Source organism: Harmonia axyridis, chromosome 3 (genome assembly GCF_914767665.1).
Source record: "Harmonia axyridis chromosome 3, icHarAxyr1.1, whole genome shotgun sequence".
Lineage (NCBI taxonomy): Eukaryota > Metazoa > Arthropoda > Insecta > Coleoptera > Coccinellidae > Harmonia > Harmonia axyridis.
Window position 1 is genome coordinate 15,057,212 of NC_059503.1, and position 16,463 is coordinate 15,073,674.

The window sequence follows — 16,463 nt, forward strand, 5'->3', positions numbered from 1 at the left end:
CAACTTTCATTTTTATATTTTACTGTAACAACCAGTTTTTTTATTTATAACCAAATTACTCATGGAATTCTACATTGCTTTAATGTATCATTTACATATTTTTAACAGAAAAGTTGTCTGAAATCTGAAAAAAAATCTCATTTGAAGATCGTTGGTGGGGAAATAGAGGTTCTTTTCTTTGGCCAGCTCGATCACCGGATCTCTCTCCTTTAGACTATATATTTATGGAATCGGATCTAGGAATTAGTTTATAATGAGCATGTTATGAATTACCACGATCTGAGAATTAAAATATTTGCAGCTTTTAACAGTGTGGATCCAGCCAAAATTTGTTGAGCTGCAGGACAATCTATTATAGAATTTTTTTTTAAATTCCTCGAAGAAAACGGAGAACATATGGAACATTCGTAATCAAAAACTTAATCGTTATTGAATTGTTTTTTTCGCCCTTACTCTTGGAAAGAAGAAATCGGGGAATTCCTAAAAAGGTAAATAGATTTTACCGAATATCTCGGGAAATAAGAATTTTAAAGCAGTAGTACACACTCATACAATATTTTTGACGTAGATTACACCTGACCAATAAAAAAATGGATAATCATTAGAAAAAAAATGAGTTTTGAGGTTTCTGTCATGACTGACATTGAATTCGAAACAGCCTGTATATTAAATAGAATTTTTAATCAACGGATGAGAAAGAAGCAATGGTATGGTTCTGATACAAGCTAGAAAATTAGAAATATTCATGTAAAAATATCAATGTTATCATTGACATTGGAATGAAACACTTTTTGACAAAACTTGAAGATTTTTTCAAATTTCTCATCAATTTTGTGGGAAAAACATGCAAATGAAAGATTGAAGCAATGTAGAATTCAATGAGTATTCTAATTATGAATGAAAAAACTGAAGTTGATATTATTTCTGGTTGAACAGGAAGTGAAACGTAGAACGAATCTGAAGCTTTTTTCAAGAATTTATCTCTACCAAAAAAGCATGATCATAAAATTTTCAGTGTCTCTCAAGTGTTTCTTCGAAAGATTTTAACTAATGGTTTTCTTGTTTCACCCTGTATAGAGGTGTTTTGTGACTTTCTTAAAAAAATTTTTTTCTTATAATTTCTTTAATTATAAATAAATTTGACTGAAAATTTGTTTTTGGATTCATATATGTTGTCTCAATACAACTAACAAATTTCAGTGATAATTTCATAGCTTCGCCCTTGTAAATATTGAACCCAAAGCCAAAAGCGGGAACATGTCAAAAAAAAATACCTCAAACATTCCCGGAACTTACCCTCGAGCGATTCATATCTTGGAATTTCCCCACATGAATATTCTTTTTATGTACACTCCGCGTGAAAATTCGATATTATATTCCATATAGATTGATATTGACTTTCCCAACTGATGTTTCTTAGGGATATTTCATTCCATTGCTCGAGGTCGGAATGTGCATGTATCGGCGTTTCGACTTTTTTTCAGGATAACGGGAATAAGGGAGCGTTTTTGCCATAAGGAGAGTTAGACATAAAAGTAGCAACCTTCCAAGTTATGTTCTCATTCGACCTCATGCCCTGGAGGTTTTGATAGCATCCAGTATTATATAATTCGGGAGCAAGGTCAGCGTACGGATGGAGACAGTTTGAATTTGTCAAGATATGCTGCATATTTTATAAGTATGGAGCTTATTTTGTCATGAAATATTCTAGTGTTGCTGGCAATAGAGGAAGAAAAATTTCCACATGAAACCGAGTCGAATTTTCAGGAAAAATACGATTCCATTTTAAATTGCTGTTCCAGGAAAGAATAGACTAGATTCACTTCTATCGAAGCTACAGGTCAGAAGCTCCTGGGTGAATAACGTGCCTCAAAAGTTTTGGCACAAATTCCTTCATATAATTTCAGGAAGAAAACAAGATTTTACGGCACTTTTTCAGAACAGGATTAATTAAAAGTTTCATAAACATTAATTCTTATTTTAATTTGAATGTAAGGGTACATAGTCTTCAACAATACGCGTTCTTCTCGGTTCATCCCGCATCAAGGCTTGGACTTTTCGAACATTAATCTCCCGAATTTTAATAAAAAACTGCAGTCTTACCTAATTGTTGCTCGTTTTCCACTTCCCAGCCTCCATTATATACTTTTCGGTAAATGTTTACAAAAGCGCCCCTTCGTATTTTTCACTTTTTTATTATATCTAATATTTACAGCATCTTCCAAAACAACTACCATATGAGATTCTTCGGTGCTGTCAAGTTACTTTTAAAATTAAGAGAGAGTAAAAACGAATCTTATGTTAGGTTAGGAATGATTTTTTATTGTAATCGACACTGGATTACTTCAAACTCATTGTAGTCATATTAATATTTTTTCTAATTATAATATATATTATATAATTACTAATACCCACTGTTATGTAGATCATTCCGCCATATCTTGCAGAAAAAAATCGTGCAAGAATATTTCAAATTCTCACAGATTTCATGGTTATATTTTATTATTATATGTTGATACTCGGAACTTTCCTGCCACAGATTTATCTAAGATGCATAGAGTCCCTGGTGTGTGCACTGATTCGATTTTGTTTCAGACTTTTTGAGAGGCCCATCTGTTGCTTTGGTGTTCTGCTTCACCAGAGTTCTGTAAGGTGGCGCTCCTCAAAAATTTTCGAATTCCCGCTATCTGCCTGGCGCCGTTCAAAAAGGAAATACTGATTTCAGACTTTACAAACTTTCGCAATAAATTAAAATTCAGTTCCTATTGAATTTTTAATGAAATGAATGGAATATAATGACAAAGTTCAAAAGATTGTTACGAGCATAGAATATAAAATATTATTTTTCTATACTCAAAAGTCACGGGAGCCGAGAATTGAGAGAAATGTTAAATAAAATCCCTCGAAATCAAGTAGGTATAAATCTGAAAAATCTCCTGTTTTGTCTGAAAATTTTACAGGTAGATATACTCGTAAGTAGACACACCAGGTTTTCTACGCATCTTAGATTTATCTATTATCTGTCAAATTTGTGATACAGAAAACTGTTCTGCCAACCCACATTGTTCAATGCAAAAATCACTAAACGATATTTATGTAAATATACCATTAACTACAATAAAAGTTCGGTGAATTAGAGAAAATAATGTATAATACTCATACCTATAGATGGCTCATGCTAACATCAGTTCATTCAAAAATAGGAATTCACGACTGGGCTTGATATTCAAGCTATTAGGTTCAAGTCAAGCTCAAGCTACTTGGCTTGAACTTGACTTGAAATCAACGCAAGTTCAAGTCAGGTATTAGTTTTTCAATGTTTAATCTAGTACTTAATGAATAAATTGACTTGAGTCGAGTAGCTTGAATATCAAGCCAAGCCATGAATACTTATTTTTGAATGATCGAGTGTTAGAAATTTTAGTGTTAGAAGCTTGAGCTTCACTTGAAATCAACTCAAATTCAAGTCAAGTAGTAGTTTTTCAATGTTATGTCAAATACTGATTAAGTACTTGACTTGACATTGAGAAACTACTACTCGAAATTGAGTTGATGTCAAGTCAAGCTCAAGTCAGGTAGCTTGAATATCAAGCCAAGTAGCTTGTATATCAAGTCAAGCAGTGAATCCCAATTCGAAAACTCACCACGTGGCTCGTTTTTGAATTTTGAACTCGTGGAAGAATATCAAAGGTTTAAATATGTTGTTCATCCCGTTCTGATTGGTTCAGTTTGGGTGCTGGTGATGAGGCACTATGAAAAATCGGTGTATCTTATCTTCTGTTGATGTAGTAGTTTTAATCCGAATTTATTCTGCTTCTATTTTCACCAGTTCGTTCATATGTCTACCAGTTCAGGCAATATGTTGCGTCAAGTGGATTTCACGTAAACTTTACGGGCAGTTGAATATTCAGAAAGACGCATTTAGGTCGAAAAACCAACCCCTGCAGGTACAGCGAGGGCTAAAAATAGAACTGGAACATCCTTGGCGCTACATATGGTCATCCTGAAGTCACATCTTAGGGCAAGGAATGAAGACGTGGACCAATCAGGGACTTGGATTGCGCTTTGGTATGCAAAATCCAAAGCGACACTTAACATCCCAAGAAAATAGGGGTATCATATTCAGTACGCTAGTAGCTGTTACCTTGTAAACATATAACTTGTACAGCCAAATTGAATATATTAGTTAAGAAATCCGGTGTTTCATTATCCCAATTTAATAGAATTATAGATGATCGACTCAAACAGAAACACAATTGTTTTCCTTTTATCAGGTCAAGTTTCGCTCCGCGTGACGTAAAAGAAATTCCCTGATTGATAGAGACCGTTCATTCATTCGCTGTTGTTACAAAACCTACACCTACACATAATACAGCCAGTTCTCCTATCTCGTACAAGCCCTAAACTTCCGAGAGAAGCAAGAGAGGGATAAAAACCATCGAACATCGCTATTATTTACAGTGCAGTAAAATATTTCATGTTCTCTGTAGTCTCGTTATCATGCATGATGTTCAAACAACCGTCCCGTACTTGAAAGGATGACATAACACAATAAAAAATTCTCGTAATTCGCGAAACCTTTGAGCTTATGTTGCACAAGGGTTTAAACGAGACTGTGAAAAATACGACGATATTGTTTACCATAATAATCCAATTTTCTGATCATGAATTCAAGAAAAACGAACGGAGTCAACATCTTCAACCAGCTCACATAAGCAATGAGTAAATATCCCAATAAAATTACCGGAACTGAAATTCAGGAATACATGAATAGGAAATTAGCATTGTATCCTGCATTTCTGCATTTATTTGCAGTTCTAACCCTAAACGACATAACATAATTCTCTTGGAAACTCTCAATTTCCACTTGGATAAGCTGTATTCGTACATTTCAATTTTTTGTTTGGGATCATTATTTCGACTGTTGAGGCATCTGTCATCTTGTTTCATTTCATCTGCATCATCTCCAAGTAGAATAGAGGAAGCGAGGAAACTAGAGACTTCTCTTAGAAAAACAAATATGGATGGTAAATGTGAGTGAGTTCAACATTCAGTGGGATGTTTTACAAATAGAGGAACGGGGTATTGTTAAAGCAAGTCTGTTTGACTAATGATTTAACGAGCATATTAAAGCACTGTTCAACTAGGTATAATTCAACTAACAAGTTTGGAATAATAATTATTAGTAGATATAATTGTGCTTCACTCGCAACTCTGAAAGGCATTTATCTAAGGCTGTACCTTGAAGCTATTTGACCACTGAATTTTCTGTTACGTAATGAAGCTCATTACACAACTCAAATTTTATTACGGAATGCATTTTTTCGAAGAATAATTCAGACGCTAAAAGAACTTATACTTTACCAATATCCAGCACTGCTTCTTCGATATAGGATGGAAGTCTTTTTGAATCACTCATCTGATAAACACATCAAATACCAGCCAGAAAATTTCACTCAAAAGGCATTTTTTAGAGACCAACTTAATGGACGTCAAGTGGTTGTCAATATATTAATAGTTATTTTTAATAAAAGTGCAGACGGCATTGATATTCTTCCACCAGTTTTAGTTTTGAATGAACTTGTGGAATATATTGAGCCTTTGGTACGAGTTATATACTTTTTTTCTCTAATTCACCATATTTTTATTGAAATTAATGGAATATTTCCAAAAAAAATCGTTTAGTGATCTGTTCGAAAATGCAAGACAGGCGCCTGAAAATGTAAATAGTGTTTATGGTCCTGACACTGTACCAGCCAATCATGCGCAATTCTGGTTTCGTCGATTCCGTTCCGGTAATTTTGATCTCAAAGATGCACCACGCACTGGAAGACCAATTGTGGAAAATGTCGATGAAATCATGGATATTGTCGAGTCCGACCGTCTTGTAAGATCTGTTTTATTGTCCAAGATCTAAAAATTGCACAAAAAACCTTTTGGAACCATTTGCATAAGGTTGGTCTAAAGAAAAAGCTCGATGTATGGGTACCATACGAGTTAACGCAAAAACAAATAATAACCCAACAAAATCGATCCATTTGTGAAGCGGTTGGTGACTGGTGAAGGAAAGTGGATCTTACGACTTTATTTTTATTATTATTATTTGAACTGGGGTCGTTTTGCTTCGGTAAGTCTTCCGGGAACTGCGACCATGCAGATCTTTTGTTCACTACCCTACTCATTCATAGAAACCCAGGGAGGTCGTCAACGACGTTAATAAAATTGACAACCTCCCTAGGGGCCTTGGCCATTACCTCTCTGGTATCCAGGACCGGCTTGCCCATGTGAATGGTTCTTAGGCCAGCCAGCTCTGGACACTTGCATATCAAGTGTTCAGCCGTTTCTACTTCCGATCCACAGAGCCTGCAAATCTCGTCTGCTGACTTACCCATACGGTACAAATGATGTTTGTACCGACAGTGCCCCTCATCACCCGAAGCTCTGCTCGCGACAGCTTCAGGAGCTTTCTGGTGTAAGTAGGTGAAATCTTCACGAATTTGTTTGCCTGAGCAAGTCTAGGAGTGTTAGTCCAGTGGATTGTCCGACTGTTCAACTCCCATAGCTGGACCGCAGCTTTGTATTGGTCTTTTCCTATCTCACAGAAAGGCTCAGGTCCAGCAGGTCTTAACCGTGATGCACTTTTTGCAAGCTCATCCGCTTACGACTTACGACAACGTCAAGCGAATACGGTCGTGGTCGAAACACGGTGAGCCGATGGAAAAACTAGGATTGACGACCAGGAAAGTTTTGCTGTGTTTGGTGAGATTAGCAGGGAATTATCTACTTTGAGCTGTTCCCTTATGGCACAACTGTTTACTCGGAACTAAACTGTCAAAAATTGGACCAATCGCCCTGAAGCGGCCAGATTTGGCCAATAGGAGAAGAATTATGTTCCATCAGGACGCCAGACCGGCCAGACTACACACAAGGATAGTGAACTGCCAGAGGCTCCGGGAGCTTGGTTTGGAGGTTCTTTTGCATCCACCTTATAGTCCAGACCTTGCACCAAGTGATTACCGTCTGTTCCTGTCCATGACGAACAATTTTGTCGAAAAATTCGTTCCAACAGAGACTTGTGAAAATCGGCTGTCTCAATTTTTTGCCAATAGGAAAGAAGTCTTCTATGAGAGAGGGTATTGATATTATTAACGGTGCATATTTGACCTAAATCGAATTGAAGTCTTCTTTTTCATGCAAGAATAATGGATTTCTTTTTATCACGCCCTAAAGTAACAGATTTGCGTATTAAAATCGTGGTTGATAGATGCTAAATATGGCTCTGAGAAAATTTCAATCCTATAATGTAAATCATGAAAATAATGCAAGGTGAACGTAAAATCTCTGTAAAAGGATTTTTAGATATTCTGACCTCTATGTTAGGAGAACCCTAATAATTTATAATGAACGACGTTTCGGAGCCTTTAATTACTCGTTGAATTATTAAGTTCTACACTTCAACATCCCTCATTAACTTTTATTAGTTTGCGATCCCCTAACTCGGAATAGAAAATTCGGTTCTGTTGGCATTAGGCAGGGAGATATATATCTGAAGTTAAATTGTCTGAACTAGTTGAGCCAGGCAACGTCTTATACGATCTTGGTAGTTTCGTCCAATAAAAAACACGATGTAAACATTTCGGAGTGACCTCCTAAGCTCTGAGTAAAATTTTCCCCAATAGAATTATAGTCAGAGTAGGGATTTTTTCAGATATTTTTAGTTGATGAATTGAATACTTACTTTTCCTTGGGAATTTTATCGATTAGGAATGTTTGTTGGGGAATATTGGCGACATATATTTCATTTCTCGGACACTTCAGAAAGTATAAATTGTTTCTTGATGGATTTACTACTAGATTTTCAATCTAGGATTTACACTGTCCTGCTTATTATTACCATATCACTCAATAAGTCCCGGACCTGGCGCACAGACAATTTGCCATACCCTTTTTTTTTCGTTAGTACCAAGCTTAAAAAAGTGCTTCTCCAAATTTTGGAAAGTACAGGGTGATTCAGATTTTAGTGCAATAACTTTGACGTCGGATAGAACAACTCTTTTCATGAAAAAAGTTTATATAATATTATATTCTAAAACAAGTTGCACAAATGGGCTCCTATTCCAACACGAATGCGAAATTCAAAAACGAGCGACGAAGGAGCGAGTTTTGGAACGCATGAGTGTTGGAATTGCCTTCTGCAACGAGTATTAGACGATATTTTCTCTATTTCAGTCAAGTTTTGTGAAATATTGTCGAAATTCAATGAAAAATTCAGATTATATATCCTAGTGACTTTTGTATTGTATCTTGGCAGTTGGTGTGACTGTTACGAACATTGACAGATTACGGAATTCGAATATGTATTGTACGATTCGAATTTTGAAATAATTTTCAATTAGGCATTGAATACGTAAATTATGTCTGACGAAATACATTTAACACCACCAGAATGAAGAGAAATTGCGAATAATGTTGCAAATCATTTCACTATATCCAAATTATATTATATTGACAATTATTGACGTTTGTTGGAATGTGATTGAAAGTCAGTATAGACAAACACAAAAAGAAAAATATAACTGAAAACGATGCTGTAATGAGTTCATTACAGCACTGTTTTTTAGAACTGTAATGAACTCATTACGATACTGAAATAGAGAAACATATATCCTTACGAGATTAGTTTTCGAGATACAGTTTTTTACTTTTAACTCTAATATTATTGAATTCATTGTTTTAATTTTTGTGTATTGAAGTCTTGATAATGAAATATTTCGAATTAGGTAAGTATCTTCTGTCGAACTTATCCAGTGGCGTAGATATAAGGGTGCGATGATCCTTTTTTTATTGGAAATCTTCACTACTGTCGTTTTTCGAAAAAACTGTTCCATTTTAAAAATCAACGGAGCTTCATTGAAACTTTAATTTTTTCATAGAATGTTCTATTTTAGAGATAATCGAGTACAAAGACAATACTATCGACAAAAATCTACACAAATTAATTTTTCAAATTTTCACATTCATGATAAATGAAAGTAAAAAAATTGGCGTAGTATATTATAATGCTTTCAAATGGTAATTAATTGAAAATTTCAGGAAGAAAATTTATCAAACACTCAAATAATTTTTCACAAAAAATCTTATTGTTTGAGTCTTTTAGAAATGATCAATTAAAGTTAAAAATCAGTTTTTGTAGATTTTTGTGGATGGTAGTACGTACGTTATCTTGAAATTGGCCATTTTTTCAGCGATTTTGGTTAAATAATTGAACATTCGTTACAAGTTACAACACATAGGTACACGAAACAAATAACACATCATGATTTCCTACCTTCGTACCAGAATGTAGCTAGTAGATTTAATCCTCAAGAAGCTCAATTTGAGTTTCTGTTATTGTCTTCTCAAACAACATTAAAAATCCACAGTAATCACAACAGAAATGAACAATCTATATGACAAACAAGTTTCTCGACCATAGAAAATATAAAATCACCGAATCTCCAAAACAAAAGCAATTTTAATTTCAGTGTAATTACGAGTTATATATTTTTGATCCCGAAATGTTTCCACTGTTGAGTAGTGTACTCAGCTAAAGATTCAATTTATTCGTTTTCAGTTTTATTTCCAACATTTATTGTGAGTTTCACAATACCTTCTTTATGACTTTAATCAGTATGATTTTCGGTTCACTTTAGGATCCATTAATGAATTCAAACTGAAATCAATTATTTAATTCACTGATCATGGCTTCTTACCTTAGAGTAGGTACTACCAGAATATAGCTGGTAGATTTTAGCTCAAATTGCGTTTCTGTGATGATATTTCACCTGGCACAATGATTTAAGAAAAGTTTTCACTCCACAAACAAAACAATTCACAGCAATCACAACAGAACTGATATGAGCATTGTTGACAGATATTCCCACAAATAAGATTGTAGACATAGAGGATATAAAATGTCACCGAATCTCCAAATCTCCATTTCATATTCAAGACAAAAGCAATTTTCAAGAAATCATTACAATTCAACAAGTGGAAATACGAATTGTATATTTTTGAACTAAAATATTTCCATTGGTTATATTTCCTACATTTGAGGGTTTTAAAGACCTTTATTGTTACTATTGTCGCGATCACTTTCGTTTCAATTTAGGATCCACAATTACCTTCCCCTGAAACTTTGTTAGGTATACACTTTGAGTGAACGAAGCAAATTTTCTTTATTAGAAAATTCCCTCCCTTGTATTGAGATGAGATTGTGTAATAACGGTTCATTCTAACTAAACCGAAGGGAGATCTGAATTTAATCTCGATGTTGACACCGCTTGACTCTAGGGATAAGACGCCTCCAACATCGATGTTTGTTATCGATACTCTTACATCGACGTCCTTAAAATGGTAATCGAAAAAAAAATTGTTGTAACGGATGTTTTTTTCGAGGTATATAACTTTAAGTTGGCATAACTGTTCAAGATAGCTACCGATTCAACACCTGTCAAGTGATTTATTCTCAGTTTGGTTTGGCAATTCATCGTGAATAGACTCACGCCTGAACAACGCTTCACACAACACAAGGGAGTTTTTTTAGAGCTATAGAACTTTAAATTGCAATAAAACAATGATGGATTATTCGATTGACATGAATTTTATTTATCCGCAAGATAATCTGGCATTACATTTTAAATATGATTTCTGGCATATGGCCGCCTGGCGGCTGGCTCGAATGTAGTCCAATCTGGACGTCCAATTTTCGATGACTTTTTCGAACATTTGTGGCCGTATATCGGCAATAATACGGCGAATATTGTCTTCCAAATTGTCAAGGGTTTGTGGCTTATCCGCATAGACCAATGACTTTACATAGCCCCATAGAAAGTAGTCTAGCGGTGTTAAATCACAAGATCTGGGAGGCCAATTCACAGGTCCAAAACGTGAAATTAGGCGGTCACCAAACGTGTCTTTCAATAAATCGATTGTGGCACGAGTTGTGTGACATGTTGCGTCTTGTTGGAACCACAGCTCCTGGACATCATGGTTGTTCAATTCGGGAATGAAAAAGTTAGTAATCATGGCTCTATACCGATCACCATTGACTGTAACGTTTTTGAAGAAGTACGGACCAATGATTCCACCAGCCCATAAAACGCACCAAACAGTCAGTTTTTCTGGATGTAACGGTGTTTCGACATACACTTGAGGATTAGCTTCACTCCAAATGCGGCAGTTTTGTTTGTTGACGTAGCCATTCAACAAGAAGTGCGCTTCATCGCTAAACAAAATAAAATGGACGTAGTGCGAGATACGTATTCCTCACAGAGCCATTATTTTCGACATAAAATTGCACTATTTGCAAGCGTTGTTCAGGCGTGAGTCTATTCATGATGAATTTCGAAATCAAACTGAGAATAAATCACTTGACAGCTGTTAAATCGGTCGCCATCTTGAACAGTAATGCCAACTTAAAGTTATATACTTCGAAAAAAAACACCCGTTATATTTCGATACACCGAACCGATCATTTCATCCCAATGTCTGTATTTTTCGAATTTTGAGCCGGAAATGGTCTGATACGATGAGGTTCGAATCACTTATGATGAATTCGTTCTCAGATTCCACAGTTCTCAAAACTAGAGCAATTTTGAGTCGTTGTGAAGAACCTTCTTTACAAGTAAAGCTTTCTGGCTGTTTCATTTCACGAAGAGGTGATCACAATTGGCCACCGAGATCTTCTGATTTAACACCTTTAGATTTTTTCCTTGGTGCCACGTGAAAGATAAGGTCGGCGCCAATGCTCCACAATCGATTCAAGACCTTAAAAATGGTATTAGTGAAGTAATCGAGAACATACACCGTAAATATGCGAATTGGTCATGAAAATTTCATGAAAAGGATGTAGAGCTGTAACCGTAGCCGAGGCGGTCATTTGGCTGATATCGTTTGTCATCATTAATGGCATACCTTCCCCTTCACAATGAAATAAACATCCATTGGATCGTTCTTAAAATATAATCCTTTTTTTTATAATATTAAAATGAAACCCCTTTTTTGAAAACACCTAAAATATCCATGTTTTATTGGTTAGTTTCCTCCGATATCGATGGTCACTTCAGATGTTTACATCAATGTCAAGTATCGACAGTATCCTGATTGATGTCCCATCCCTACTTGATGCACGACTTCGTTAAGAAACTTTTTTACCGTTAAATCCATTCCAGGCGCTATATATTGCCTTCACCAGAACGGGGTAGTAAATGACTAATTTGGGGTCACTTTATTGCAGGAGAAAATCTTTACGCCGTCTTGCACATATGGGATTTCAGTATTGTCTGTGTAGACCCATAGAACAAGTATGTATAGAATGGAAACTCTCATGATAAAATTAACACTGCTTTCAGCGACCTCTTTCGGTTGTTCGTGAAATTATAAAATGAGCGCGCGAAAATTTGAAATGCTTTGTATTGAAAATATTTCAATTCAATTCAAGATTTTGAATGTGAAAATAAACAACGTACGGAAATAAGGTAATAAGCATTTCTTTTTGAATGAGCTATATTACCATTATATTCCTGTACGAGTTCTTTCACATCCAATATATTTGACAAGAATAGAGGCTTAAGTTCAGAGAAAACACAAATTCATATGAAAAAATCATCTATTTAAAATTTTACATTTTTTTAAATATTTCTAGTATGCCAAATTTTTAATGTGTCCTTCACAATTGCATATTCAGGCTATCAAACAGCTTATCCATAAAAATGATCAGCTCTGCAGTGCCCACAGCCTCTAGTGTCAATTAATTGTTGTCCTCGATATCTGTAGGAAGCAAAACATTCATAAGTACTTATATTTTCATCAAATTTATTGCAATAAATAGTTCTTAATTGACTCAATCAGAATTGAAAACTTTAATATACCATTTGTTTAAAATGTTGGAACTCACAACTACTTCCAAAAGTGTGCCCGATTAAAAGCTGTTGGAGAAACATAATTCATCAGTCTACTGAAATTTGCTGATGAATTAAGTTTCTCTACATTTTTTAGCCGCTCTTTGTATGATGAAACTTTTTTTGGATAATTCTCAGTTTTCTACTCTGATCAATCAGACATTTTGATAGATAACGTTCATTTTCAGTTAACCTTTTTCTATATATTATTGAAGTTTTCTGAGGGTGCTTAAAATTCTTCAAAGTCTCTGTTGATGCTTCCCTCTCAACATCACTTTGGAGATGTATTCCTTCAGTGTCATGAACTTCTCCATCTTCCCCTTGATTTGAAGATCCTGTGAAATATAAATAGAAAAGTAAATAAGTAAGTTTTTAAACAAAGATAATATTTATGGACAGCCGAAACATTCGTCTACGGTTAGCACTTCTCCTTGAGGACTATACATAATCGCTTATCGTTTAACTTTTACACAGAAGAAAATATAACAAAATTTAACTCACCAGGAAGAAATAATTCAGGGATAGCAGTTGTCAAATTCCTTTAAGGCTATCTAATTTCACTTCTTACAAATTTGTTGAGGAGTTTTAGAGTTGAGCAATGGATAACTAACTTTTTCGAGCCAAAGTTTGAAAATTGTTGGCTGCTTCTCTTCATTCGAAAACGATGACGTTTACTATACATATCTCCACAGTTAGGAACACAATATTTGTTGGATTTCAAAGTTGACTGCGACATAATAAATCTCTTACCAAAAATAAGGTTCGACGGATCAACTGAAAATTTTTGAGGTTAAGTAAATAATTCTCGAGGTAAACAGAAAATCAGCGATGCGAGCGGTCTCTGGAAGGTGTTGGTGGAACTAAATTACTGTTTCAGAGTTTAGTACCTCAGTTTCTCCTCTATATATACTTACTCTATGTGTAGACCTAACGAATCGTCAGACATGGCAAGACCGAAACTAACCTATTAATCTCGACGCCACTAATATATCTCAGAGGAGCCGAATCGGTTGAAACAAATGGTAACTAATGGTCAAATTAGATCCTACGAATCCGGTAGAATCGTGGAATTGATTCCTGTGTACAAAAAATTGGGAAGAACTCTTTATGCATGCTGATTTAGAATCCTCCGAAAAACGGAAGAAATTCGTACATTTTTGAGATATGTATGAAAAGAGGAATCGAAAAAAAAATTACCCAATTTTTTGTGACTGCAAAACCAACGGGAATGAGATTTTAGGTATCAATGAAATAACAATTCTGAGCACTGTGCAAAATTTAAGCTGACCCTCGTCACTCTCAGAGTAATAAACTTAGAAAGAGGGAGCATGTGTCATTTTCAGTAAGCAAATTTTGTCCCCAACATGAACTATCATATTTGACATTAAGCGCGTGGAAATGAAAACATATTAGTGATACGATATTTTACTCAATTCGCGTGTTTCTCCACAAAGAACGCACTTCTTATGTCCCATAGTGAATCAACGTTTGATATTAACTCAAAATATATTGAAAGAAATACCTAAATATATCAGAAATTCAGAAAATAAACTTAAAGCTCGCCAAACTACGTGCAACAACTGATAACACTAGGAGAACAAAAGTTGCCAAACCTTTCATTTCAGCAGGTAGATACAGAAAATAATAAATATTCTGCTTATTATAAATTCGACAATTAAAAAAAATATCGGATTCCAAATATTCAAATTTGCAATGCACTTTTTCCAACATTTGTGGCCGTATATCGGCGAATGTTGTCTTCCAAATGGTCAAGGGTTTGTGGCTTATCCGCATAGACCAATGACTTTACATAGCCCCACAGAAAGTAGTCTAGCGGTGTTACATCACAAGATCTTGGAGGCCAATTCACAGGTCCAGAACGTGAAATTAGGCGGTCACCAAACGTGTCTTTCAATGAATCGATTGTGGCACGAGCTGTGTGACATATTGCGCAGTCTTGTTGGAACCACAGCTCCTGGACATCATGGTTGTTCAATTCAGGAATGAAAAAGTTAGTAATCATGGCTCTATACTGATCACCATTGACTGTAACGTTCTGGCCATCATCGTTTTTGAAGAAGTACGGACCAATGATTCCGCCAGCCCATAAAACGCACCAAACAGTCAGTTTTTCTGGATGTAACGGTGTTTCGACATACACTTGAGGATTAGCTTCACTCCAAATGCGGCAGTTGACGTAGCCATTCAACCAGAAGTGCGCTTCATCGCTAAACAAAATAAAATGGACGTAGTGCGCGATACGTAATCCGCACAGAACCATTATTTTCGAAATAAAATTGCACTATTTGAACAGTAATGCCAACTTAAAGTTATATACCTCGAACAAAAACACCCGTTACATTCATAATGATATAGTCAAATTGCGGATTCGAAAATATATCACAATCCGACAACGTAATCTAACCATGTTGGACACATGTAAAAATTGTGTATACTTCCTCTATCTATGTTTATTACTCTATGATGTAAACAAATGTTAGTAATATGGTAAAAGCTAAGCGCTACTTGTAATCACAAAAAACCCACTCTTAATTCTCTACAGCACTCTTGACCACTAATGAACTAACTAACTAACTGAATGAACGCTCGTTACGTTATTTCAGTGGCAACAGATCCGACCGCGTTGAGATTTTGCATGTATGAAAAATTATAATATCAAGCTTCGTGCAAAATTGTGTATTAATAGTTTCAACGAAATTCTAACAAAATATTGGAAAAAATGCAATGTAGTGACGTGAAGTCAGGAGCTTACGAGCTCGTCATTTATGCGCCAATTATACAGTTATGTGGTCTCCAAGGTCGCATATGGCGCATAAATGAACGAGCTCTCGAAAGCTCCTGACTTAACGTCAAAGCTTTCCGTATTTCTCATTATTCAAGTTGCTATTATACCTATTTATAACAATGAAGTTGTTAAAATTCACTACAAAAATGGTAAAAACAAGGGTAAGATCCTTCTTGGTCGCCATTAGAGAAACTGATGGAAAAATTTGCGCTGAGGGACAAGTTAGCGAATCCGTGTGCTCAAAAACAACTGAGAGAATATTGTGGTTTATCCCGTGGTGTTCACATGTCACCTTATTTTGCATAAAGCCTTAGTTCATTTTCAACAAGACAGCGCTACGTGCCACACAAGCAACGAAACAATTACAATTTTGCAGGATAAGTTTCCTAGCTGTATTATTTCTCGAAGAGGTGATCACAATTGGCCAATAAGATCTTGTTATTTAACACCTTCAAAAAATATTTTAGGAAAGCACTGACCTAAAATTAGGAACTATTGTGTTTTTGTTCATTTACTCGCCAATTGAGCTCTTGGAAACCTCATAGTGGTATACAGATATATTTGATGGTATCTGGTGCTTTCCCCATTTTATCTACTCTTTTCAAGATGTTTTTGTCATCCTCATCATCCTTCTTTCAATAGTGCTTGACTTTTTCTGTTAAACCATCGAAATTTCCTAATTCGCAATTCAGATCACGCATATTATAGCAAATATT

General features: G+C 35.3%; 1 protein-coding gene and 1 long non-coding RNA gene across 2 annotated transcripts in view; both read right to left on the reverse strand.

The window, feature by feature from the left end:
- The window catches only part of LOC123676225, a 70,349-nt gene that overhangs the window by 45,004 nt on the left and 8,882 nt on the right, over nucleotides 1-16,463 (reverse strand). The window lies entirely within an intron of this gene.
- LOC123676228 lies at nucleotides 12,636-13,860 on the reverse strand. Its single transcript, XR_006746878.1, has 3 exons — nucleotides 13,443-13,860; nucleotides 13,135-13,276; nucleotides 12,636-12,810 (listed from the first exon to the last, which is right to left on the reverse strand). It is a non-coding gene; the product is annotated as an uncharacterized LOC123676228 (long non-coding RNA).